General features: G+C 35.1%; 2 protein-coding genes and 1 pseudogene across 2 annotated transcripts in view; 2 read left to right on the plus strand and 1 right to left on the minus strand.

Annotated features, from left to right (window-relative positions):
* The window catches only part of LOC126001626 (protein unc-13 homolog C-like), an 853,998-nt gene that overhangs the window by 479,323 nt on the left and 348,271 nt on the right, over nt 1–26,404 (plus strand). The window lies entirely within an intron of this gene.
* Nucleotides 1–26,404, minus strand: part of WDR72 (WD repeat domain 72) — a 205,734-nt gene that overhangs the window by 99,006 nt on the left and 80,324 nt on the right. The gene's annotated exons all lie outside the window — the stretch shown is intronic.
* LOC126002652 (uncharacterized) lies at nt 2,631–2,769 on the plus strand (annotated as a pseudogene).

Here is a 26,404-nt window from a genome sequence, read left to right on the forward strand (position 1 = left end):
CTAGAACAATATCCTATGTTAATGGATTAGAAGAATAAACATTATTAAACTCGCTTACCTAAAGAAATGTAAAGACTCAATACAATCCTACCAAAACAACAATGGCATTTTTCAAGGAAATAGAAAATTCATTTCTAAAATTTAGTGCCACAAAAAAACTGATCAGACAAAATCCAAGAGCAAATTAGAAAAAAAAAATTGAGACATAATGTTCTCTGAATATATCTTCCTTATATTACAAAGCAGTAAAGCATTAAAACTGTACAGTAATGCCCCAAATTACTAATAGCAGATACATATCTAACACCAATACAAGTGTTAACTGACCATGGGTTAAAGTCTGAAATATAAGCCCTAAAATAAAAAGGTATGGAACAAAACAAGGATCCACTATGAGGCCTTTAGATCTGAATACTATAACAAGCCAACTTATTACTTTTGTCATAGTTTTTCAGACAAGCAGTGCAAGGAATTCATCACCACACAAATGTTCTTCCAGGAAATTATATAGTTCTATAAAAGAAAAGGAAATAGAAAGATAATTGAAAAACATAAAAGGCATAAAATTTGAGGGGCCAGAGCAATAATACAATTGGGGTAGGACAGAGTATTTGCCTTGTACACAGCCAACTTGTGTTCAAATTCCAACACCCCATAAGGCCCCCAACCATGCCAGGAGAGATGCCTGAATGCAGAACCAAGAGTAAGTCCTGAGCTCTGCCAGATGTGGTCCCCATCACCCCCAAAAACATAAAATTTGAGGGAGAAATATAATAGCAATTAAGAGAATTTTTAAGTCTATTTGGGCCTTCTGTTTTTTTTCATTTTCCTAAATTTAGAGATTTATAATAGTCATAATCACATTTCTATGTGGTTCTTTTAATATAGCTATTTCTTTATTCAGATGTCATATATTATTATCTTATTTTCCATGACTGAATGTAATTATAATTTTATATTATTTTAGAATGTTTAATATTAGGATCAAATCAGGGTGGTTCTTTATTGATTTTAGATAGTTTTTATTAAATAAAACTTACTTTAAAAAGGGGGGAAAATCCCAACCCTCCCAAAATAAACCCTGAGTACTACCGAGTGTGGCCCAACCACCCCAAAAAGATGGGGGGAAGGAATACATATTTAAGAGGGAACACGAGCTTGAAAACCAAGAGACAGGGAAAACAAGCAAGGCAGGTATTCAAGGGAGAACAAGGGCTTGAAGAAAAAAAGTTTGATTGGTTTTTTTTTTGAAAATGTGTCTGACAATCTTAGTTATTCTTTTGATTGAATATTTTAGGTTATACCAGATATTTTCTATACCAGATATTATACCAGAGATTGTCTAGTACATTCTAAGTCCAGATTCTAATTTATGTCTCTCTACATAGGGAAGGAAGAGAAGTAGGTAACTAATAATCGCCATCTTTTCAGTAGTGATATTTTAGAATATTCTCCTCAAAAAATGTTATTTTTATTCTCAGTCACTATCATTTAATTTGATGTAGAATCTTTTGTTAGTAAAAAAAAAAAAACATATCTTATGACTTCTTTGCTGGTGCTGGAGTGATAGTGCAGTGATAGGGTGTTTGCTTTGCATGCAGTTGACCCAGGATGAACCTTGGTTTGCTCTCTGGTATCCCATATGGTTTGCCAAGCCAGGAGTAATTTCTGAGCACATAGCCAGGAGTAACCCCTGAATGTTACCTGGTATGGCCCCAAAACCAAACAACAACAAAAAATACTTCTTTTCCCAAAGTCAAACTATTGTCTCATAAGCTATGGGTTTTGTTCCAGGGTTTTCTGATTACTACTTAAGTCATTCACCTTCTAGGCTATGAATAAGAAAGATATTGGGAATAGGAACCTGAATTATAAAATGCAAAGGTCAAATACAGTACAATAAGTAAAGTACTAGACTTACATGCAATTGACCCAAATTTCATCCCTGGAAATCACACAAGCCCACCAGGAGTAATCCCTGAGCACAAAGTCATGAGTAAGTTCAAAGCCACAAGTGCATGTGGACCATACACACACACACACACACACACACACACACACACACACACACACACACGAATATAAAAGCCTATCACACACACACACACAAAAGAATATAAAAGCCTATAAGTTTATCTTTGGTCTGAAAAGAGTACAGCGGGTAAAGCATTTGCCTTGGAATACAACAACCTGAGCTCAATTCCAGGTACAACATAGAATCACCCCCTGAGCACCAATAAGAATAGCACGGAATCCTGAAAACTTCTGGGTGTAGCCCCAAAACATAAAACCAAACAGCTATCTCTGGGGTAGGAATGATAGCACAGGATAGTCATTTGCCTTTTATTGGCTAGCCCTAGTTTGATATTTAGCATCATACATGGTCCCTAGAGTATCACCAGGAGATCTTTGAACACAGAACCAGAGGTTAGCCCTGAGTACAGTCACATGTAGCCCACACTTTCTCCCACCAAAATATGTCTAGAGTACAAAATGTCTAGAGTACAGGCCAGTGTGGGGTGCGGAGGAAGGACACTTAGGATATTGGTGATGAGAATGTTGCACTGGTGAAGGGTTTTTAAAAAAAAGTATCAAAAAAAAAAAGAAGAGAAAAGAAAAAGAAAAGATAAGGCCTCCCAATGCTTACCACAGGCTGTGTTCTTTACATTGACTGTATAAAAAGAGGAGGTACAGTAAATGCTCTCCACATACACCTCAAACCAGGCCATTTGGCTTTGCCTGGTCTGTATTGTGAATGGGAGCACAAAAAAAAAAATAAAAAAATGATAATGTAACTTTATTTAATGAATGTTCTAATATTTAATATTTAAAGAGCTGAAATCTCTAAAAATGCATCAATAAAAATGTAGACTACTTTTGTTCTTATGATAAAAGCCAAACTGCTTTTCCTCTAAGATCAGGAATAAGACAAGACGATCTCTCTTGTCACTTTCACTTAACGTTTTACTTACTGAAAGTTCTACCCAGAGAAACAAGGAAACCAAAGTAAATTTAAAATATCTGGATCAGAAAAGAGGGAAATGAAACTGTGAATCTATCTATTTTAGATGACGAACATATTTTAATATATATATATATATACATACATATATAAATATAATTTAGGTTACCAATAAAAATTATCAAAGCTAATAAATGTGTCAAGCTAGGCTAAATGCCAATATATGAAATAAACTGTATACATGGAAAATGAACAATTAAACTAAATAATTATAAGATGAAAGTAAAACAAAGCCATTCTTAAAAGCAAAATAAAAAATAAAGTTTACCCAGAAAATCATTAATGTTTAAGTACCTAACCGCAGTCTCAAAGTAAAGGTGTCAGAAAGATACCTTTAATTATATCAATAATTAATTTTAATTTAAAGTCATATTTATTTTATATTTTCATTATATTTTATCTCAAATATAGGTAACTCAAGGAAATACAATTTTCTAAAATTAAACATTAAGAAACATAATACATTTAGAAAATGTATATGAAAATAACAAAAATATATAAATATTTATTTATGGAATAAAATATACATAATTCAGGTAGACACACACATATACACAAGAACACAGTGAGTAGATACTGATTATCAGTACATATCAGTACATATCAGTAAGTATACATACTATCAGTATTATTTTTGCATATGTTAAATATATACAAGAGTAAAACATAAGGAACCACAACAAACTTGAAATAAAACCTACTAACGCTTGGGGCCCAAGCAGTGGTGCAAGTGGTAAGGCATTTGCCTTGCACCTGGACAACCCGGGTTCAATCCTCAACATCCTATATAGTTCACCAAGAAACACCAGAGGTAATTCCTGAGTGTAGAACCAGGAGTAACACCTGGGCATCACCAGGAATGGTCACAAACCCCCAAAACAAACAAAAAAAGTTAAAAATAAGAAATTACATAGTATTATTTTGAGTAATGCATTTTGAAGAGAGCACAGTAGGGTCAAAGAGATGTATAGAGGGTAACATAAGTGCTTTGCATGAAATGTAAGCTTGGTTTGAATTTTTGGCATGTTACATGTTTTCCTAAATTCCACCCTGAAAGCAGTCAAGAATAATCCCTGGATATCCCCAGGCTTGTTCTTCCCCTGAAAATAAAACCAAAAAAGTAAAAGAATAAAAACAAGAGGGGGGACATTAAATATAAAATTCTGATATGGTTTGTACAAGACAGGGCTGGAAAGACAGTACCACAAAAAAAAAGAGAAAGAGACCCATTTTCACTCAAGTTCTTTGTTCTACATTAAAAACAAACCTAAGACTTGATAGGTAGAAAGAAAAACTTGTGAAAAAAATACTGAATGAGTTCCCTAGGATTTTTTATGTACCTCACATCTCAGAGGAAGTTTCAGTATGGTCAGCAACCTTAACATGACAAGAAACCTCTAGAATGCACCTAAAAAGCTCTGAGAAAAATCTGCTCTATCTCCAAAGAAGTAGAAAATGGCGGTGGAGGGAGGGAACTGAAAAAACAAAGTATTTTCAATTCAATCCATCCTATTCCAGTCAATTCCAAAAGAATGACTGTCCTTTTCCCCATCCTGTTAGCAGTAAAGCTGAATAGGAAACCAACCTCTTACTTTGCCATGAGCTCAGAAAAGCTGAGCCATTCCTGCTACACTGTGCTCCTACAGCTGAATGACAAGTTGATTGTTCTGCTACACCAGGCAGCAAAAGATGGAGGCACTGTCTAGTGCTTCTCCAATATCTCTGCCAGTGTTGTGGCAGGAATTCCAAAGCTGACTACCCAGCTCACAAAGCAAGGGGCCCAAGTAAGGTAGTGTTAGTGCAAGTACATTGCCAAGCAAGGAACACAGAAAGTAAGCTTCTGGGTTTTTGTCTTATACAGCTCTCCCTTCTTTTATGGGGAGTACTAAGATGACTTTAAGGATGGAAATCTTATATTTATCCTTCTGAACCCATTAGGAGGCCTAGAAGAGACTAGAATAGATCAGGTCATAGGTCTCTTCTAAAGAAGTCATTCTCACACGTTAACTGGCGAAAAGGACTAGTGCAAATACCATTGTGACTAAAAGAAGATTTTAAAAAATGACTCAAAAACTTATGAAAATCAACTATTTTTCTATATAATTTAGCTCATGTAGCAAATATAGGTACAAAACTTCATTTATGAAAATTATATACTGATAGTTCAAGGGGCAATACTTATGAACTTTAATCCTATATCTATACAGATAGTAAGATTTGGCATTCTTTGAGTCAGAACTTGGGGTACATTTTCTTATAAAATCACTATAAGTGGAGGACATGATAGTTTGAACTCTGTATTCACCATTAACACCATGGATTAAAAGAACTTCAGTGACAGCTGGCATAGAAACCAATCTCTCTTAAGTCTGTTGTTAATGTTTCTTCGGGAAAATTCGATCAAAACACCAAGCAACCAATTTACAAACATTGGGGATAAAATACCACCTCATATTAGGGCTACTCTATTTGTTTTTCTTATATTGCTTTAAAGAACCTACTGATATGGCCTGGACTTAGGATATACTTTTTTATATTATTCTGTATAAAACTTATTATGAAGTTTTGAAAATGATGGTATGTCATTCAATTTTTAATAATAATTTTAATCAATAAAGATGAATGTTAGTTATCCCAAAATTCCAGTTAAAGCACTCTAGAAATTGAGTTCACAGCACGTGTTTATGTCTATTATAATTTATCCTACCATACCACAACACAATTATGTAATTATGTAATAAAGAAACAATAAAATTAATAATATTAACATAACAATTAAATCATGCAATGATTAACACCAAATTTAACCATGAGGTGCAAGACCTGTATAAAAACTGAAAAAGTTGCAAAAATCGTGGAAATATACCTCATAGATCAGAATTGATATTGATAAGATATATTTTTCTTCCAAAGTCATGTACGGATCAGACATAACCCTTATCAAAATATAATAGCATTGTTTCCAGAAACAGAAAAATCAATCCTTCGTTTGAATAGAACTTCAAGATTCTGTATATTCAAAGTAATCCTCATAAGTAAAAACAAAGATAGAGCATTATCTTTCAAGCTAAAAACAAAGGTAACATGACAAAAACATAAAATTGAATTAAAAATGGACACTTGGACTAACAACAACAGGTCAGAACAATAATATAGCCAGTGGGTATTCACTACAGTAAGTGCTGTTGGGAAAAACTGGAAAAAAAATATGTCAAAGGATGGCTCTGAAACATATTTATGTGGCCACTGAAAAACCGAGTTCAAATAGATGTATTTTAAGTCTCAAAACTTCTAGAAGAAAGCGTAGAGATAAAGTTCCTTGACATTGATCTTATAAGTGATTTTCTGACTAGGCCAGCAAAATAGACACAAAAGCCAAAATAAACTAGTGGGTCTATATCAAACTAAAAAGCTCTGACACAGGAAAATCAAAGCACCCCCAAACAATCAAGAAATGTAAAAGCAACTTCCAAATGGGCAAAGGTAGTAGCCAATCATGTAACTGACAGAAGGTCAATATCCAAAATAAAGAACTCATACAATCCAAAAGCTAGACCATCTAACAGCCTTATTTGAAAAGGAGCAAAGAGCAGAATAGACAGTTTTCCAAGGACTGAAATAGAAAATAACCAACAGGTGGGTGGCTAGAATGGTAGTACAGTGGGTAGGGAGCTTGATTGCCTTGCATGTGGCCAACCTGGCTTCAATCTCTGACATCCCATAGAGTCTTCCAATGCTAGCTAGGAGTGATTCCTCAGCTCCAAGCCAGGAGTAAGCCCAGCATTTGTTCCATTTAGAATTCATAAATAACAAATTGGTGGGTTCTTTTTTTATATAAAACTTCCTTGAACCAAAAAAGTGCTGGATACATTTGAGTCAAATTCAGAGCTAGTTATTATTACATAACTTGATGGCATTAGTTATTTCATAAATTCTGATTTTTATGAGCTCACCCTTATTAACTATTTAATACAACAGAAAGTGGTGGATAAGAGTTGTAGTTCTCTAAAAAAGAATGCCAGAACATTTCTAAAAAATAATTTTGATGTATGCTTATGTCTGATAACTTAGATTTGGCTCTAGAGCATTAACTTTGCACACTGCATTACTCCTATCTCTAACCTTTGTGTGACCAGAGAAATTCACTTAAGAAACTGTCCCCTAAGTGAGAATTAAATGTCTCACAACACTAAGAGTTTAAGCACCTAATTACAGGGTCAGTCAAGAGTCAACCTTTTACTTAACAGATTGCTGCCTTAAGTGGGTTCCCATCTTCCCAGGAATTCTTTTAGGATGCCCTTACTCTCCAGCCATGGTATATGGGACATCATTGTGCTGATTTTTTTACTGTCTCCTCAAAATCTTAATGACAGAAATTTGGAGATAAGGAATAATTTGAAAAAGGACCCACAGATTGCAAAGGGAATCTGTTGATCATATACCCATACCTATGAAAAAATTCACAGAAAACTTTCCTGATTCTTTATGTAAAGTTATTTGAAACAGAATATGAGAGTGAAAATAGGTATGATTTTAAAATGCCAGTGAAATCATTATGAGCCCCAGTAAAACTGAAGCACAGTTAAACGAGAGTGACTATTTGCTATGCCATCTTCCTAATCTAAATCCAGCATGTCTTAAAATATTTATTAACCTGCTAATAGGCCATTTTTATTGATACATTTTAGCAAGTAATTCATTCTTGCTTTATAAATTAACTTCCATCCATTCCTAATCCTTAGACTTTTTAATTTTTCTAGTCTCTCTTTGCCACAACTTATCAGTTTTGATACACGATAGATGAAAAATACATATAGAGACATAGTAGATATATGTCTAACACTTGAGATGTTTCATTATCATAATTCCTCTTAAAGTTTTTAGTTCACTTTATACATTTGTCTTTTGGATGATTTTTTTGTCTAGTTTTTTTATTTATTGTTTTTTTGGGGGGGAGGGCCATACCCAGTAGTACACTGGGCTTAATCCAAACTGAAATCAGGGATCCACCCTGATAGGACTTGCAGGATCGTACATGGTGCCTGGGATTGAACCTCGGTCACCTATGTTCAAGTGCCCTACCCACTAGACTATCTCTCCAGCATGAGACTTCCTTTTTAATCAATTTATCAAATTCCCCAAAACTCAATAGAACGTGTTGAAAATTAACTGCATTAAGTATATAAAGTCATGATTATAGAAGCCTTTAAAATGCTGTTTTCCCTCTGGAATTAGGTCATGCTATTAAATGAAGGTATTTTTTTATGTCTTTAGATATTTTAAACATTATTTTATGAGTCATGCACACTTATTATTAAATCCATCCATTTTCTATGTTTTATGCTATTATAAATAGTTTTTATTTTTAGTGTATTTTCTAAGTAGTAGTTTTATTTTTCAGCCAATGACCATATTTAGCTGTTATTTTTTATTGGCTTGTCTGCCCCATCTACTCATGATATTTTAGGAGCCTCCTTAGTAGTATTGGGTGGGTTATGGACTAGGATTACCTGCAATACTAAACCTAGTGCCAAAGACCTGATGCTTCAATTCTAGGCGAACAGTGCAGTGCAGTGCTCTGGTTCAGGCCAGGAGATAGTCAATGGCAATGAAGGATATGCACCAGTAATTAGGTGTGTGGGTACATGCAGTGCCTTGAGTCAAATTCAAGCCCTGACAGATATCAGGCTTTTCTCTACTGCATGAATTACCTCTATGTCTTCTTCATATTTTTATGTAAAATATTCTTGATTACTATATATATATATATATATATATATATAATGGCAGCTTGTTTCATCACTACTACTCATGCTATTGTTTTTATCCTTTGACATTTGCAAAAGCACGAGTCAAATAAAAATAGAATTGTTAGTTAATTGTAATTACACTGCAGTGAATACTTTTTATTAAATTTTATTTGATTCATAAATTATTTTAATATTGGTAAACTGGAATGGCTTTCCTAGGTTCATTTATGTGAAAAATAATCCCTCCTTAATCCAGTCACTCAAATTTTATTTAGGAAAAAATTCCAGGAGAATAAAAGAACAATGGGCCCATCTTAAGAGCATAAACTAATAATGAGAGCATATTATTACTTAATCTCTAATAGCTACCCTCATCAAAAAATTTATGATAAACTAAAAATTGTTATTGAAGGGCTCATTAAAATTGAACCAAGGTTGATACACTTTTACTGAAAGAGAATCCTCACCCAACAACTGTGACTTACCAACACACTAGTAAAACTTTATTTACACTATAATCTCATTTCTCTATAAAAAATATATATATAAGCATGCACAGACTTACATATATACTTTCATTTTTGGTTTAAAATCTTATACATCTTCAACATCATAATAGAGATTTGACGGTTCAAGATTTCAGTGTCCAAGATTTGAAGACTGAAAAAAGTGGTTTGTTTGCTTGTTTGTTTTTTATTTTTACTTATTTATTTTGCTATACATAACTGTCAGGCTTCTTCCTGTACTGTCAAGCATTCATTTCCTAAAATCCAGCCATGTTCCATTAGTGATAAATAAAAACCAATATTGCTACACCATATTTTGGAAAGGCTTAAATTACAACATAAACCATACCTGAAAAGTCAAGTTACTGTATAGATTACCAACATGATATCCAGGAAAAGAAAATGCATTTCCATCTGCCCCCTCCCCCAAATACATCAAGACCTGTCATCTACTTTAACTGATTTAATACGTATAACCGCATAAAAATTTCATGGAAAGTACAACTTAAATGCTATTTTCACTATATATCTTCTTGTCTCTGATGGCTGTTTACCATTGGGATTCAACTCATTCTGGGAACTCTGTTACCTCCTTTAAAATACACATTTCCATTAACTGACAGGGAGTCCCACATCAGTTTATCCTCTTTCCTAAGACCCTAGTCATCTTCCTAACAAAATACACACTTCTAATACTGCTTTCCTTTTTTGGTCTGCCCTGTGACTGATTCTAAGGTAGAAAACACAAGTAAAAAAGAAAAGTGAAATCACTGCTAATAAACATGATGATAAATTGAATTTTTTTTTCTAGTGCTAAACAGCTTTCACACAATTTTCACTTTTAAATTATTTGCTCTAAAAAACAGAATCTAGAGCTATAGCAGGTATTGACTTAAACGATTCTCCGAATTATAAATATTTATAGACTAGAGTGTAAGCTGTGTCTGGTCTCATTGCCACCACCAACAAAACTATAGGGTTCTCTTTTTCCTTTAACTCTTGTGGGGAGGATATATGGGGCCACACCTGGCTGGGCTTGTGGACTACTTCTGATTCTGTTTTCTCCTGGTGCTGCTCAGGGAATCATGTGGTGCAGAGATCAAACCCAGTTCTCCAGCATATAAGACATGCACTAAACCTCTTGAGCTTTCCGTGGCTTGGGATTTAAAACTTTTTTTTTTAATTTTTCGATGCATTTATGTATTTGTCCTTGAAAAGATGATAAATTCTAAATGTAAAGCTAAGGTTGCTCACTATTTTAAAAACAAAGTTCTTTAAAATAAATAACAGCTGGGGGCCGGAGAGATAGCATGGAGGAAAGACGTTTGCCTTTCATGCAGACAGTCATCGGTTCAAATTCCAGCATCCCATATCCCTGAGCCTGCTAGGAGCGATTTCTGACCTTGAAGCCAGGAGTGTACCCTGAGCGCTGCCGGGTGTGACCCAAAAATAAAAAAAATAAAAAAATAAAATAGAATAACAGCTAACTTGTGACATGCCTTCCACCAAAACTACTTTGGAATCATCAAATGGTGCTAGGAAGCTGGTGAAATTAAAAAGAGCAACTGAAGTCGAGGTTAAATTAAGTGTTCTCAAACTTATTAAACAGGAGGCAAGTTCACTGTCCTTCAGACCATTGGAGGGCCAGACGATAGATTTTAAAAAATGGAACAAATTTCTATGCACACTGCACATATCTTATTTTGAAGTAAAAAAAATTTAAATAGGAACAAATATAACATTTAAAATGAAAAGCGAGTAAAGTTAGATCAACAAACCAATGTTCCAATGGGAACTATCAGCCTGCTTTTGATGGCCATTGTTTGAGGACCCCTGACAGAGACTGAGAGGAGAAGTGGAGAGAAAGAGAGAAGGAAGAGAGTCAGAGAGTGATAAGTACATCCCACACCTGAGCATTGCAGGCCCTGGAAGAGTCAGATGCTACACCGGACAGACAGCGGTGGCAAAAACACTAGGTGCATTAGGATAAATGTCCTCGGTGGGCCACATGTGGCCCACGGGCTGTAGTTTGGGGTTCCAAACTACTGCGTTAAATTTACCTTGCAGCTTGTCTAGCTCTTCAAATTTTTTTAATTTCACTCAAATCCTAGATAATGTTTGCTTAAGTTAAAAGATGAAAATAGTGCATAAAGTAAAAATCATTTCTATATTTTTACTGACTTTCATGATTTCAAATATCTCAACATTTTAGTTTAAAAGACACGTGGATACTTATGACATGATTTAATTTTATATACACTAACTATATTAAAATTAATTTATACACTAAAATTTATGCAGTAGAAATATTTTCATATGAACACTCAGAATAAAATCAAATCAGTGCTTGAATTTAATTGTGGAGGATAATTTTACTCTCACCTATATTTATATAAATATATACCATGATTGAGGAAAAGCAAATAAAATGAAGTAATTTCTAAAGTGAAATCAAGTATTGGAAGTAGGTAAGTGTTCCAAAATTCATTACTCATTTTTACTCAATCTTAAAGAGGGAAATTATTTCAAAGCAGACATAAGTACAGATCAAAAAACAAACCATAGCTTCCATATATAATTGGAAATAAGAAAATAAAGTGCACTTTCTCATGTATGTGTTTGCAATTAGAAAATTTTCTACATTAGTCTATCTTTTGTGGGGGGCCAAGAAAGAAAATCCTGGTTGTTTAGAGAAAAACATATTTTTGTTTACCCATGGGAATATTTTTTTCTTTGATAGAAACCAGTAACTATTTTTAATTATTTTTTAATATTTTAAAATGTAAGAGATCTAAAAAGGGTTCTACTCATATTTCATCAAATACAATTCAACATTTGTAACAAGTTACTTAATTTCACAGAAAACCATTAGCAGGCAGCAAACTGGTCACAAATAGCATATATCTAACAAGGGCATGAAAATGCACTAGAGGAAGGATAGGAATGAGCAAATATATATATATCAGTAATGCATAAATTAAACAAGGTATAAATGAAAGTGCTAGCCATTTATTTTTAGATCCATAAATTCCCAGTTTGCGGGCAAGAGTAGTTAGATATAAAAATTGTCTCCCACCAAAGGGTCAAGAAAGAGCAGTGTGATTGGCAGTACAAATAGAAGACAAAGGATAAAGCCTTCAATCTGCAGTGCATATACAGGAAGAACATGGGGAGTTGAGTTTACAATACAGGTAACGCTATGGAGCTAATGGTACCTAGCTAATCAGGAGGACACCAGGAGTCTCAGATGCCAGCAGGGTCTTCATTTCCAGCTGTTTAGAGTATCTTTTTTGCTTTCTCTTACCACTGCAGGAGCAAAGCAACCTAGTGTGGAAAATCCACTGACTGGTAATAAATTACTATATTGGATACTTGTTTTCTTTCAGCAATGATTTTACTGTGTATTCTTGCTATCACTGCCAATTAAAGTGAAAACGGCCTTAGCAAACTGCATCTAACACTGTATCAGTTTTGACGGTCCAATCACTTTGCAAAGTATCACAGGGTCAAGAGGCCCCTTTGACCTTTATCATCTAAGTCACACCACTATTTGCAGCAATCTCAGCTGAACAGATGAACACTTTCTGCAAGGCTATAAAGCTTAGAATATAAAGATAAATGAAATTGTGTTTCAGACTTCAAATTGCTTTATGAGTAAGAAATATTGTTAGTCCATCCTATCAAACACCCACCTTTCAAATTGCTTGTGATGATTCTCACTAATTTTAAACAATTGTTTATCTTTTTTAATTGTATGCCATGGTTCTTAATTCTGAGGAACAGAAGGGTTATGTAAAGAGTGAAGGTTTACTCTGTTATATTTTAATGACAACTACACTCAGTTCACTTAAAAATGTGGGGTTTAGTTTCTAATACTCTGTAAATGCTATTATTTCATTTTAAATGGATTCATCAGACAGAAAAACCAAGATTATAGATTGTGGATAATTTAAACTGAATCTTTTATATTGCCTCAAATTATAGTTGTTACGTTTCTATTAAGTATATTATGATATTTTTATAGTGACAACTTATATTTTTTCCTTTGCTTGAACTAAAGACTGATTTATGCTAAACAAGTGACCATATCATTTATTGTTCGAGTAAAGTAACTTTTAAGAATGAAATAGTACATGATTAATAATCATTTTAGGACACTAGCCATATATAATGTACATATATAATGATAACTGTTTCAGTTAACTGAACAAGACTACTTTATGGTAAAAATTACATATGCATGGGGTCAGAGGGCAGGGCATTTGCCTTGCTCACAGCCAACCCAGATTAGAACCCTAGAATCCCACATGGTCTCCTGAGCACTACAAGGAGTAATTCTAGAGTACACAGCTTGGAGTAACCCCTGAGCACTTCTGGATGTGACCCAAAAACAAAAACAAACAAAACAAAACAAAGTAAAAGGCTAAAAAAAAAAAAAAGAATAATTAAGCTTTTTTTTAAAAAAAAAACAAAAAACAAACCTGTATTCTGAATTATAAAACATGGCTTCTGTAAATTGATTCTGATTAAGTCTTTTACAAATGAATAACACTTTTTGAGTTTCAAGCTTTCATTAAATTTTAAAGAATAATCTCATTATATAATGACTTATATATTATAATTATTTCTATTTTTCTCTTTCTTTTCTTCCTTATATAATTATATGTAATATATAATTATATATTGTATGATTATTTATATATAGTAATATCTCAGCAATTAATTGGGTTCCTCTAAGTTCAAAAGATTTGTTGATTTTTTTTTTTTTGGTTTTTGGGCCACATTTGGTGACACTCAGGGGTTACTCCTGGCAATGTGCTCAGAAATTGCTCCTAGCTTGGGGGACCATATGGGATGCCAGAGATCAAATTGAGGTTCATCCTGGGTGCGTAAAAGCAAGCGCTCTACTGTTGCGCTACTGCTCTGACTCCAAGATTTTGTTTTGGTAAATAAGAAACAATAGTGAAAGCTTATTTAAACAAACAACCAATTTTAATATTAACAAATAAGTGTTTATTAGTATTAGGCAATGGTTATATAATTTAGAACTATTTTTACCACAGTGATTTACATTTGTGCCATACTGTCAATGAGGGGATATTATACATACAACTTTCTAATATTGGGTCCTCCAGTACAGTGTCAATATCCCTCTACCAGTAGCTTAGGGTCTCCCTATAACTTCTCTCTCCGTAGCTAGCCTCACTCCCCAGTCTCACCATCACCACCCATGCCACAGATATCTCTGCCCTGATAGACTCCACTCTGTAGATATTCAACATTTTTTTAAAAATTTATCATTTTAAGGATGCTATGGAGATAACACATGGGTAAAGTGCTTACGATACATATGAACAAACTGGATATAATCCCTGGTTCAAACCCAGTCATTCCATAGGGTTCCCCGAGCATAACCAAGAGCAATTCCTGAACACAAAACAAGGAGTAGCCCTTGAGCATAGCAAGATGTGACCTAAAACAAAACAAATAGGGGCCGGGCGGTGGCGCTGGAGGTAAGGTGCCTGCCTTGCCTGCGCTAACCTAGGACGGACCGCGGTTCGATCCCCCGGCGTCCCATATGGTCCCCCAAGAAGCCAGGAGCAACTTCTGAGCGCATAGCCAGGAGTAACCCCTGAGCCTCACAGGGTGTGGCTCAAAAACCAAAAAAAAAAACAAATAGAAACATTACAAGTTTAGGGAAATTAGGTGCAATGAAGGAAGGGTAATGAGAAAATAAACAAAATTATACTACTTTATAGAAGTAAGAAAAAACTTTCAAGGAAAGCTAACAGAAGTGGGAAATGAATCCTTTACAATAAAAAGTGCATGGCTAGAGATGAATCCACCTTCAGAAAAGTGGTCAAAAAGAAGATAGTTTAAAATCATATTAAATTCTGCATATTTCTGATTAGATGACAGGAACAAATGTGAAGGAATGAAATTGTTTTTGCATAAAGGGAAGACAAAACTTAATATTAGCCTAAAAGCCTGAAAAGACTTCATTCATTATTGAAAAATCTCAGTTGAGATTTGAGTTGAAATACATCAACCCAGACAACAACTTGGATATTATCAGAGACTAAAGATGATAAACCTAATGTAGTATACATACAAATTAACTTTAATAGATGCATATCTAGGTCCAGAGAGATAGTACAGTGGTTAATACACTTGCCTTATAAACAGTGAACCTGAGTTAGGCTTGATCTTTGGCACTACACATCATCCCCTGAGCACTAACAGAAGTGATCCTTGGGCACAGCATAAAAAAATAAGCTGGATGAGCAAGGAAATGGAATGAAAGGGAGGGAAGTATGGAGAGAGGGAGAAAGGCAGGGGAGGGAGGAAGATTGTTAGAGAAGAGAAAGGAAGGAAGGAAGGAAGGAAGGAAGGAAGGAAGGAAGGAAGGAAGGAAGGAAGGAAGGAAGGAAGGAAGGAAGGAAGGAAGGAAGGAAGGAAGGAAGGAAGGAAGGAAGGAAGGAAGGAAGGAAGGAAGGAAGGAAGGAAGGAAGGAAGGAGAAAAGATAATAGTCAAATAACTATTACTGTTGGCAAGTAAGATTTAAGACATTGCACTGCTTATTATTAAATAATAACATCCCACACACAAACCGGTGAGTTCTTATAAAATTGATATCAATAAAGGATGACTAGATAGATAGCTGTGAATGGGGAAAAACAATCCGGAGCCAGTTCCCTCCTCTATCCTCTGCTATCCCTCTCACACTTTCATACTTCACTTTTGTCACCAAACATATTGGAATATCCCATGCTAAGTGATTATCAGAGACATCATCAGTGTGGCCTACAATTTAGTTTAATTCTAGTATTGCCTATCTATTGGAAATACTATCATATCCTTAGGTGAAGTGGTTCAGGTGGTACCACTTGAAAAATTCATGTTTTTGTGCTACTTGTAACCAATCAGAGACACCCACAAAAAAAAAACCCTCTTTGGGTAAAATCATTTTTTTCTAAAGCTCAGAGAACCCACAAAACATTTACCTATTATACAATCTGTTTATTATAATGGTTATTGAAATATTTGAATGAACAATATGAAGAGATACTTTGGGCAAGATATTGGGAAAAGTATGGTATCTCTATGCTCTCTCCAGAAGGATCATTCTCCAGGACTTCTCTGTGATCAGCAATGCAAAAAATCTGCATAAATTGTCCATTTAGGTGTTTATAAAGTTGCATTAGTAAAGTACAGCTTATTGAATCACTATAGGTAGCTGGTGGATAATTCAATTTCCAGTCCCATTCCCTACCTCTGAGGAGTCAGGAATGGGAAAGGAGAGTTCAAGTTTCCTGATCGCATAGTTGGCTCCAGCTATGAATTTCCATCTAGGGATTTTCTGAAAATTAGTTCTTTAACATAGGATCAGGTGTGGTTGGAAAGACTTGAAATAAATAGCAAAACGACACTTTTAGAACTTGCCATTTAAGTCCTTACAAGAGTTTTAGGAGCATTGTAAAGAACTTTGCATGAAGACTGAACATCTATTTCTTACTACATAATATAAGCCAAGAGAAAAATTGTGAGTGAATCATTCATACCACAACTCACTCAATCAACATATTAAAGTGCTAGATGCAAACCAGAATACAAATTGCCAATTCCCACTCTAGTACTTTTTCTATTTTGAAACAGAATTCCCAGGACCAGATTGATGGCATGGTGGTAGGGTGTTTGCCATATACTCAGCCAACCTGGGTTAGATCTCCAGCATTCTTATGGTCCCCTGAGCCTGCCAGAAATAATTTTTGATAGCAGCACTAGGAGTGATTCCTGAGCACCACTGAGTGTAGCCCTGAACCAAAGAAACAAAAGTTATACTAGTCAAATATCTACTGATAAAATATCAAAATATCATACACATATTTTAAAACCATTTTTGTGATCCCCATTCCACCATTTTTAGAAGCTAGACTTTAAATTATAGTCTATACTCTGTATTATTCTTTCCAACTATCATGCCACAATAAATTGTCAGTTTTATTTGAAGCCACTTTTTAAGAAGTAGAGCAAATAAAATGAAGTATTCAAAGGCTCAAATATATTTACAAGCCAGGGTTCAAAAGTTGAGTTAGGACTTTGAAGAAAGAAGAGCGTTATCAGATTAAGTGTTGATGACAATAACAACATACACTTTATCCAGAGGTGTGCTCCAATCCCTTTCTGGTAGCTATTAAAAAAACAATAATAATTAGATTGAATCACTACATTCTCTCCTGCAAAAGTTAGACTGTTTTGGTCAGTAACCTAAACCTGCTCTTTATAAATAGTATATTTATATACTTCTGTGCCAGAGGACTGTGACAGAGTGGTGCTATAATGTATGGCCCATAAAAATGAGAAACCTTTACTCTGTCATGATCAACATAAACTGTGTTAACCCTTAGTTGAGTCCAATATTTAGAACTTTGTTTTTGTTTTTTTTTTTTGGTTTTTGGGTCACACCCAGTGACACTCAGGGGTTACTCCTGGCTATGTACTCAGAAGTCGCTCTTGGCTTGGGGGACCATATGGGACTCCAGAAGATCGAACCACGGTTCATCCTAGGCTAGTGCTGGCAAGGCATATACCTTACCTCTAGTGCCTCTGCGCTGGCCCCAATTTTTAGGACTTTTAAATAAATATACAAAAATTAAAAATCAGAATCTAAACAGAAAATAATAATTTGGGTCTTTGAATCCCCTTTAATGATTTTATATTTATTTGCTTTGTTTATTATGTGTTTGTTTATTTATTTATTTATTTTGGGCACACTGGGATGTGCTCAGAAATAATTCTTGGTTCTTGCTCAGGAGTGGTCCCTAGTGGTGCTTAGGAAAATAACTGGTGTGCTGAAAATTCACAGCAGAAACTATCTAACATGCAAGGTACTGATCCTTGTAACCTGTCTCCAGCCTATGAATTTTATCTAACATAATATCTATTTTAAAGATACATCAGTTGTTCTTATGACACTTAAATGATTTTTCTGCTATAAATAAAAGCTGTTCAGAGAAGTTCGGGTCAAGTTCAAAGAATTCTCTTTTTTTTTCTTTTTTGTCATAGAAATACAATATTTCTATCAGCTAATTTTTTGTCCTACCCAGCTATACATTTCCAATTGCACTATTTCTCAACAGCAACTTTTTAACAGTGTACAATTAGCCTCTTCTTTTATACTGTAAACTTCTGGATGTGACACTACCCACAGCAAACACATACATATCAATCAAGATTTATACTTGGCATTACTTGTAGCCCTCTGTAGATACCCAAGGCTTTATCATCAATGAAAAGGGTTCAGACAGTGGCCAGAGCAGTGGCACTCGAGGTAAGGCATCTGCCTTAAAAGCGTTAGCCTAGGACAGACCGCGGTTTGATCCCCCAGCATCCCATATGGTCCCCCCAAGCCAGGAGCAATTTCTGAGTACATAGCCAGGAATAACCCCTGAGATTCACCGGGTTTGGCCGAAACAAACAAACAAACAAACAATAAATAAATAAATAAATAAATAAATAAATAAATAAATAAATAAATAAATAAAAAGGGTTCAGACAAAGCACATAAATTGCACCATGACTTTTACAGATTTGGTATTCAAAAATGCAATGGTAGGTAATCATTTCCTCCTCTTATAGCAACTATGCAATGTTCTTTTCCCTCCTCTACTCCAATTTTCCACAATAGCAACCAAAGTCCTATTTCAAAACAAAGCAGATCACATAATTGCTTTTGAGAGAAACCATGAAAAGATGCCAATGAGAACACAAAGGCCTAGGTGTATAGTTCAATAGTTGACCAGCTGCTTTGCCTATATGAGACCACGATTTCATTCCCAGTCCTAATTCTTAACAGCAGAGCAAGTGTGACCTTTTTACATTCTAACCAAAGTGTTTGACTCTCAGACTCCAGAACAACAACCAAGGGAAGAAAACAGAACAACAAAAATAACCAAAAATAAATAACAGGACTCAAGGTAGGTGCTTTAGATTACTGCAGCCAAGGTATCCTGAGCTATTCACCTTTAAGACTTGGAATTCTCATTCTCTTCCCAAATACTTTTCTCCAGTCATTATGGACTTGCTGAATCCAATGACTATATCAATTTTATAACCTCATCTCTACTTTTGGCCTCTTGCAGTAGCTGTTTTCTCTATCTGAAATAATCTTCTCTGATAACAAGGCTATGTGTGCATAATGGCCTTCTTTTGCCATTCCAACTTAATGTAAATGCTACCTCTTTCTCGAACTATCTCCGATTACCCGTCCCAGACACTGTCTGTCACACAGACTAATATTCATTGTCAATGGCATATTTCTGTACTTGGCTTCCTTCCATTTTAAACTATAGCTTATTTCCTTTCACTTCAAATATATCTCCCAGGCAGAAATTCCTACTATCAAGAAGTATGTCTGTCACAGTGCAGGTGTTCAGTAACTCTATGTCAGATGAATAAAGTATCTTGTGCTGCCAGCCATATTATAAAATTTTAATAACATATAGACACAGCAGTTCTTTCTGCAATTTATTTACAAGCTTCAACTAACATGTGTAAGTTAAAGGCATACTGATGTAATATGTGTATGATTTGACTAGATGGAGAAAAGTCTTCAATATCGGAGTTTATCAAAAAGTAACATGTGGAACTTCTGGCAAGTGGAATCAGCTGTGCTGTCATGTAAAAGAACCCAGTTATTGAGATAACTTTGACTTCTAAGGAAATAAGGAAGGAGAGCAAATTTGAGCAATTCCCTGACATCATCTGGGACTGCTCTATTCCAGCTGCTATCTCAGCAGCTGAATCCCATACCAAGGAGTTCCCTAAAAGCACTTAGCAGAGTAGAAGCAGCCCACTCCTCAACAACCTCAGATACTTGGAAGAGTTCATCAATTTTTAAATGATCTACAAAAGTAGGAAACAAACGTTTGCCACATAAGGAATGCAGAATTGTACCATAGACTATGCATCTGGGAAATGAAACATAAATCAAACCTCTTCATATTTATTACAGTTACATTTCAAAAAGTTATTACAAACCTGTTGATTAGATTATTGCTGGCTTTAGGGGGTTTGGATTGAGGGGAAGGACTTAGTAAAGTAATTATTTGAGGGAAGCAGAGAGCTCATGATATACAATACAATCCGCAGGCTATTTTTGACTGTTTATTTTAGATAACTTTGTTACCAGAAAAAGAAGTCTAAACTTTGAGGGCAAATGAATGAAATGGTAATAAACTTTCCTGCTATTAAAAAAATGTAGACACTATTCTGCCTTTCCGCTTTCTTTCTGAATTTGCATCAGCTCACTATTATATGCTTCTTGCTTCCATCAGTACTCTCTACTATACCAAACCTTCTCTATTTCATCACCAGTCTTTAATAATTTTTTCTTATACGCATTCAAATGGATTAAAATTAGTGTCTAAATATTGATGGGCTAGCTGTTTGGATTTAATAGTCTCTTAATTATTGAGCATTTTTTGCTAGGTCATTCTATTAAGATCAACTTACATGTAAATCCAATTTGAACGTAAAATAATTTACTAACCAAGTAAATATATTTTTTCTAACAGCCAATTTTAGTTTTTCCCTTATACTTTAAAAATGAAAGTATTATCTCAATTGCATACAATTGTTTGTGTGTAGAAATTTACTAATTTCCAGTGTATATATGCAACATATGCAACATGAAAGTTTGACATGTATTAAATTAGGAGAACAGGATACTACATAAATGCTGAAGCATCTATCTGTGCCATTTTAGCTTAAACAGCCAGGAGGGTGTGGCAAACTACAAAGAAAATTTAAAAGAATGCTAATAGAAAAAATTAGGAGGCTGGCTGACACTGGAGAAGAAATCTTAAAGTTTTGCGTGAAGGAAAGGGATCAGAGGAAAAACCTTTTGCCAGAGACTAGTAGGAGGAAGATAATTCGATTTTATATAAGTGAAACTATGTAGTTGAGATTCAACACTTGGATAATAGTTCCAAATGAAAAGCTGACATTTTCCATTATCTTTTTTATGTGTATATCTAAATTTTGCATTTATTCTAGGGATTATTGCATGCAGATATATAATTGACTGTCCATTTTTAACTCGGTTCTAATAAAGCAGTCATGATAGCAGATAACAAAGATTTTAAACAAGAAACTGAAATATAAATTCAGTACATTAAAATAAAAACCTCTTCTGGACAGAGAGACAGCATAGCAGGTAGAGTGTTTGCTTTACATGCAGCTGACTTGAGTTCGATCCCCAGCATCCTATATGATCAATCCCCTGAACCTGTCAGTAGTAATTTCTGAGTGCAAAAGCAGGAGTAATCCCTGAGCACCACTAAGTGTGGCCCCAAACAAACAAAAAAAAATCCTCACCTATTAGGAAATTGGAATAATCCCATGAGGAACCTTCATGAATTTAGAAATCTTCATCCCAGCTTCTCTCATTAATAGATAAAAACATTAATTTGTGAGTACATACATGTAATCCTATGTTCTTTATGGTACTATAATAAAAATTAAGATATGGAAACAACATAAGTATCAAAGAGATGAGTGGATAAGGAAATTGTGGTATATGCATAATACAACACTACTCAGCAACAAGAAAGGATGAAGTCTTGCCTTTTGCTACAAATAAATAGAACTAGAGACTGGCACATCACACGAGGTAAAGATGAAGAGAAAAACTCATGCATATGGGGTATCTGGTGCATTTTTAAAAGCAAGGGAATGGATTATATAAAAACAAATACTTAGACTGACTAGAAAATTTGGGTTTTCATGGAGTATGGAGTAAAAGGAGTAGGCAATGAAGGGGTGTCGGTACTTTGCCAGTAGGAATGGCATGATATGGAGGTGCCAGAAAGCTAGTCTGGGGTTAGGGTCCCTGCCTTGCATGGAACTGAGCAGAGTCCCTCCTAAGCACATAGTTGTTAGGTTTGACCCACAGAAACACAGAGACACCAGAGGTAGATAGTTAAAGAATAGAGCTTAATAGGGTTCAGTGCTGAGGACTCCCAGGCCAAAGAGACACCAAGAGCCCTAAGCAGTCTTTTATTACACATTTTATACTTTTCTTACACAAAGGAAGAGGAAAATAAGGCCACATCAGACCTCAATGATGTAAGGTAGTCACATAAAAAAAAAGAAAGAAAAAGGAATGGCATGGTAATATTCTATCTCTAAACATATAAACATTTTATTCATAGTCTTGTAAACAAATTTTTGATCAATAAAAATGGGAAATGGAAATAATCATATATATGTACATACAATGCTAAACATTTTTCAATAGAATTAAAAGTTAATTACAATATGCTTTCAAACTGTAAAAATAAATGTAGATTTAAAGACTGGGTAACAAACATCAAAGGCATGAAGGAAATATATACTTGAGAACATAAAGACAATTTGCTACCCCTGTAAGTTCAAAATTTAAGGTCCATGAAAGTGAATCAGTGGTAGACTACCTGCTTTGCAATAATAAGATCAGAAATTCAGTCCCTGGCACTGTCCCATCTGTGGACTGTAATCCAGCAGCAATACTGTTGAGATCCCCAGCACTTTATCAAGTGTATGATTCCAGTACAACTCAACTAAGCATGTGTAACCATATATATAACCATGTATATAAATCCCCATCTAATCCTCATGCCCTCATTTTAACACCAAGAGGAATAAATAAAATATGCTATAAACTAATTTAATTGAGTTGAATAAAATGTCAGAATCCCAGTCCTATGATAACAAATTTTGTGTAAGTTCTATATTTTGGTAATTTGTGAGACTTGAAGAGCAACACTGAATTTCTCATAACTTTCTCATTCAAGTTTTGTGATTATCATACATGAAGAGATAAAGTCATGTTATTGCTTAGCAACAAACCAAGAGAAGATGAAAGTAGGGAGTGTATAGTCTACAATACAATTATTTTTTGCTTGTTGTTTATTCCAGATTTTTTTTTTTTGGTTTTAGGTTCACACCTGGCAACTCTTAGGGGTTACTTCTGGCTCTATGCTCAGAAATCGCTCCTGGCAGGCTCAGGGGACCATATGGGATGCCGGGATTCGAACCACCGACCTTCTGCACGCAAGGCAAATGCCTTACCTCCATGCTATCTCTCCAGCTCCTCCAAATTTTTTTAAGTTCTCATTTGTGGAAATTTGTTATCCAGTAACAGCAACCTAAAGCACTATAATCTAAAGATTCTGATGTTAGAAACTGGAGTGGCTATCAGGGCAAGCTGAAATTGAGAATGCCAGTAACAAAAGAGAGACTGCTGAGGAGGATCAGTAGAAGAATAGGCAGAAGAATCAAAGAAGGAAAGTCAGATCTGCAAGCCAAAACTAGATCGTATCATCTCATCATTGCAAAGGCAAGGAATTTTTAAATTCTGGAATGATAGAAACATCTGAAACTTTTTTATACCAGAATCTAATTTAGTTGGCAATAAATTTCTAATCCATGAGGTGAGAAACCTGATTGTGAAGAACTTGACAGGTATGTCTGGCTATTGGGACCCTCCCCGCACCAGAAGCTTCAACCAGGAAGCCACTAGAAGAGCAAATGAGAAAACCAAAACCAAAGCATTCTAATTCCAGTTCTAAAGCCAATTTACCATAGGATTTATTTAAGAGCAGGATTTTCAAAAGCCTCCTACAATTTTAAATCAGAAATAAAACATTCCGATAAAGTCTACTCTATTGCTATTCGCCATGCATTAGGATTAGTATTTTATTTCAACAAACACAAATGAAAACAAAATATTTGCTAGGAGATAATAAATTAGGGAATGCCTCTGGGTTTTGTTTTTTAGTTTTGGTTTTTTTATTATAACCAGAGACCTCTAGTGGGAGCTGGGAAGAAACTAATGCAAGTAAATATAGCTTTGCATTTTATAAGCTTTCTAAATAATTTTTTGAAAATTTTAAAGTCTTTTAGAACAGGTGATGATAAAAAAATAATAACAAAATTTTCGATCCTGTTTGAATGTGCATAGAATAAAATAAAATAAAAGGGTAAAAGAAAGTTTCTGCTACTCACAATAGGCAAATGATTTATTTTTAAGTGGCAGGAATATTTACACTTGTTCCAAGAGCTTATCAATCAAAGTCAGATTTTCACTGAAGATTAAGATAATCATTTCCAAACATGAGCTTGAGGTTACAAAAAAAATGTTATTTGCCAATTTTAACTTCAAGCATTCCATTTGGAGATACAGAGAACAGGGAACCTCCCAGGAAGTCACTGAAAGCCCACTGAAAGGCACAGAAGAAGAGCACAATAGCTTAAATCACCTGCCTTGTACAGGTGATCTTATATAGCAATTTTGGCAAGTTCATATCCCAGGTGACCCACATGCACCCAGTACAATACTGGAAGCCCTGTTGATTGAGCCTAGCTTCCTCATTCTCTGAGATAATGGGTGCCAAAGTCAGACTAATCTACACGAAAGTCAGATGTGTGTAAGCACTACAAAAAGGGGTGAGTTTTCTGGTGGACATTACAGCTAAGAAAGCTTTTGTGTGATCGTTAAGCCAGAATCACAACTCACAGAGTAGTAATATCAGGAAGCTCCTCAGTAAATACCACAACATGGAGAGCAACTCCTAAAGAAAACCCCAGCTAAATGTGGGACCTAGAATATGCACAAGCTCTGGTTAACACAACATGTATAATGAAGGAATGGAAGGCGATAAAAAATTAAAAATAAATAAAATACAACATCAAAACTCCATTTTGGGGGCCGAAGACATACCGCAGTGGTAGGGCTTTTGTCTTGCATGCGACCAACCCGGGAGGGACGCGTTTCGATTCCAGGCATCCCATATGATCCCCCAGTCAGCCTGCCAGGGGCGATTTCTCAGTGCAGAGCCAAGAGTAACCCCTGAGCACCACAGGATGTGGCAAAAATCAATCAATTAATCAATCAATCAATTGATCAATCAAGTTTTAAAAATAAAAACTATTCTGAAACATGAACAGGGTTATTAGATGAACTGAGACTTTAGGGAGTTCGTGTTCTTTTAAGTTTCAATAAATAAAGCTAGGGTCTTCCTCTATTTATAACTGAAGAGAAATCATAAATAAATGTTCTCTTCTGAGAAATGTCTCTGTTTCATATTTACATTCTCTGCTCTCAAGAGTCAGTTTCAACGTAAGTTACTGGCATAGAAGCGGTGCTCCTAACAAGATTCTTTAAGATTATCTAGGAGACACTTAAGCAGTTTTCAAAAAGAATTTTTACTATTCACTATCTCCTATAGTTAAAATCTGAATTTCTACAGACTTCATTTGATTCCTGAAAGTATCATTCTTTTAGGCCACCGTAAAAAAAATAAAATTAAAGAAAATTAGAAACAACAACAATATTTTCCTGATGGTAAACAATGATTTGGTAACCAAGGAAATTCCAAATTTTTATACAGGGGTTAGTCCAATGTGCTATAAGAACTAGTATACTGATAAGAACTAGTATGTTAATTACAGACAGCACTTACAAGGCTAAGGATAATGGCTCAGTAGCAAAAGTACACTTCTTGAAAGCATAAGACCTAAAATTTGATCTAGTGCCACCACATGCTCTGAGAGCCAATCTAGTCATGTTTCTATTTGTTCCTGACAGCTCTGTCTGTGATCCCTAGCATCACAAGTGATTTCTGGATGCATATTTGTTAGATGGAAGTGAACACCATAATTAGAGAGAAGTAACCCCTCATGAGTGTCACATCTAAATAAGAAGTATGGACACCAATTGCCATGAGAGAAACTACTAGAGGGAAATATGTACACGCATCACAACTAAGAAAATCATGAGAGCACTGCAGCTGTAAAAATGAGCACCACAGACAGAAAGAAAAGGGGAGATTAAAATAATGCAAATGGGGGCCGGGCGGTGGCGCTGGAGGTAAGGTGCCTGCCTTGCCTGCGCTAGCCTAGGACGGACCGCGGTTCGATCCCCCGGCGCCCCATATGGTCCCCCAAGAAGCCAGGAGCAACTTCTGAGCGCATAGCCAGGAGTAACCCCTGAGCGTCACAGGGTGTGGCCCAAAAACCAAAAAAAAAAAATAATAATGCAAATGAACAACAACAACAATAACAAAAAAAAAACAAATTCTTT

This window comes from Suncus etruscus, chromosome 2 (genome assembly GCF_024139225.1).
Source record: "Suncus etruscus isolate mSunEtr1 chromosome 2, mSunEtr1.pri.cur, whole genome shotgun sequence".
Taxonomy (NCBI): Eukaryota; Metazoa; Chordata; class Mammalia; order Eulipotyphla; family Soricidae; genus Suncus; species Suncus etruscus.